This window comes from Carassius gibelio, chromosome A20 (assembly GCF_023724105.1).
Source record: "Carassius gibelio isolate Cgi1373 ecotype wild population from Czech Republic chromosome A20, carGib1.2-hapl.c, whole genome shotgun sequence".
In the NCBI taxonomy this organism is placed as follows: Eukaryota; Metazoa; Chordata; class Actinopteri; order Cypriniformes; family Cyprinidae; genus Carassius; species Carassius gibelio.
In genome coordinates this window covers 968,294-970,793 of record NC_068390.1, presented here as the reverse complement: position 1 = coordinate 970,793, position 2,500 = coordinate 968,294, and the positions used below count along the sequence as shown (strand labels likewise).

The window sequence follows — 2,500 nt, the reverse complement described above, 5'->3', positions numbered from 1 at the left end:
CAGCTAACAATATTTACTTATTTTCAGTACGGTTATGAATAAACATTCATGTCTGTCTACTCGTCTAGTTAATCCAAACAATATACATATGTATAACGTTACTGTTGATAAACAATATAAAAACAGACGTCACATAGGACATTTTAATAAAACTGTTTAACATTAGGGCAGCGGGGAATTTGAACGTGCATGAGTTATTGTATTTAATCTGTGTTATTTAAAGTTTTTTTTTTTTTTTTTACCTAAAATTGATGCGTCTGCACTCGAGCATTTGGATTTAAAATGGATTTAGTTCCCAAACAACTGACAATTTTGACCTAAATATGATTTTCAGTTACAATAATTAATCCTAAATTTCGACATTAATAACTTACTTTTAGCAACATCAGACGCACGCGCGCTCACAAGATCTCCCGGTTCTTACTTCTGGAGACTCGCACTAAACGGTTCATTTGAATCAGTGAGTGGTCGACTCTAGAACAGCTGCAATCGAATCATTCTAATTCCTAAACGAATCATTTGGTGCGATTCGCGATCCGATTTAAAAGTTTATTTTGAAAAGACTCAGTTCGTTCATGATGAATCAGACACCGCTTCTGCGTGTCGGAGCACGTGTTATATTATAGGGAGTAACGATATGTTTTATGAAATGTAGTGAAGTAAAAAGTACAATTTTATGCTTTGGAATGTAGTGAAGTAAAAGTAAAAGTCACTCAAAATAAAACTACTCCAGTAAAGTACAGATACTTGAAAAATGTACTTAAGTACAGTAACGAAGTAAAGCTACTCCGTTACTGTCCACCACTGGGTATAGTTTTGTATATTGTTATTGAAACTTCATAATATTTAACTTAATTATACATTTAGTCAAGAATTATAGTTTGGAAAAAGTCTAACTAGTAAAATGTTTAGACGTTATGTGAAAACTAGTAAAAGTATATAAATAAATATAAAGAGACTTACTCATGTTTATGATCTCTGCTGAATAAAGTGCTTCATTCTTTTTTTCTGAGGAAATCCATTTCTCAAATCCTCAACCACGTCACATCTTTTTGGGGTGAATTATGTGTTATTCCTCTCATCGCGAAGCAAACAGTAAAATAAAAGCACTTGAACAACAGTCTGGCTGCTTTTTCTTCTGTGTGGGCGTATTCAAGCCGCGAAAAATAAAGAAAGAAAAAAAATAAAAAACTCCTTATCTTTTTTATGGACTCCCGTTTGTTCTGTTTTCTATCGTTCTTTTTTTCGCCTTGTTTTCATATGGATTACTTTATCACAGAATATTTGTTTTCGGCAGCACTTGTTTAGTTTAAAAGTAGAAATGTCAAGCTTTCTATAGATATCTCTCTCATGTCTCTTCGTTGAGTATTCACAGAGTTAGAGGTTCATTTTAATGACGTGTTTGTAAATGAAGATCAGCGCAGACAAAGGCTGCAGACAGCACATCTTGTTTGTTATCTTTATTTTATAAGTGCACAAAGTTTTGTTGTTATTATTTTCTGTATCCAAAAAAGGAAACCCTTTATTGGGTTACAGTCAGCTTTCTGACTGAGCTGGGTTGTTTGCAAGTAGGTCAGGCAGCAGTGTTGCACACAAACTGAGCAGAAGCTGGTCTGTTCTTGTAGTTGTGGCCGAGTGGTTAAGGCGATGGACTAGAAATCCATTGGGGTCTCCCCGCGCAGGTTCGAATCCTGCCGACTACGCTGTTTGCTGAAGGCCACGAGGAAAAGCGTCCATGAATTTTTCAAGGTCCTCCCACTGATTTGCGAAATGTCCTGTCCCTCTTCGATGGACCAACACGCCGCTGGTGCTTCTGGTATTCGGGCTCCAGGGGTTAACTTGGGTGAGCCAGTGGCACGCCGTGATCGTATAGTGGTTAGTACTCTGCGTTGTGGCTGCAGCAACGCCGGTTCGAATCCGGGTCACGGCAACACTCTGGCGTTGAGTGTATGGGAAGGTTGACATTTTTTTTACCACCTCATCTTTCTTCTCTATTTTGTTTTTGACGCTTGGCCTGTGCAGGGAGCCACCAGACAAGGGGGCAGGCAGCCTACCGCTAGACGTAGTCGTGGCCGAGAGGTTAAGGCGATGGACTTGAAATCCATTGGGGTCTCCCCGCGCAGGTTCGAACCCTGCCGACTACGGGAGGGCTTTGCAGTGTTGCTTTAGCTTTCTGTGATGGTAATTGTGCCTTCTGTGGTCCTTTGTCCTAACTGCTTCTAGCTTTCATCCCGTGACACCTGCGTCTCTTCTGGGCAGCTTGTTGTAAAACTGCTGTTATATAAAAGGTGAGATGCCAGTACTCGACAAGAGCCCGGATAGCTCAGTCGGTAGAGCATCAGACTTTTAATCTGAGGGTCCAGGGTTCAAGTCCCTGTTCGGGCGAAGGTCTTTCTTTGGCCTCACCTTGCTATCACTACGGTCCATCTCTTCTGCTGACTCTGTACTGGAACGGTGTTCCTTCCTGCTCCCGGTGATCAGGGGATCTCCCTTGTGGTTA

General features: G+C 40.5%; 1 protein-coding gene and 3 non-coding genes across 4 annotated transcripts in view; all 4 read left to right on the top strand.

Moving 5' to 3' along the window:
* LOC127938331 (uncharacterized) overlaps window positions 1-2,500 on the top strand; it is a 374,843-nt gene that overhangs the window by 69,469 nt on the left and 302,874 nt on the right. The window lies entirely within an intron of this gene.
* trnas-aga (transfer RNA serine (anticodon AGA)) lies at window positions 1,622-1,703 on the top strand. The gene has a single exon. It is a non-coding gene; the product is annotated as a tRNA-Ser (tRNA).
* Window positions 2,063-2,144, top strand: trnas-uga (transfer RNA serine (anticodon UGA)). The gene has a single exon. It is a non-coding gene; the product is annotated as a tRNA-Ser (tRNA).
* On the top strand, window positions 2,313-2,385 carry trnak-uuu (transfer RNA lysine (anticodon UUU)). The gene has a single exon. It is a non-coding gene; the product is annotated as a tRNA-Lys (tRNA).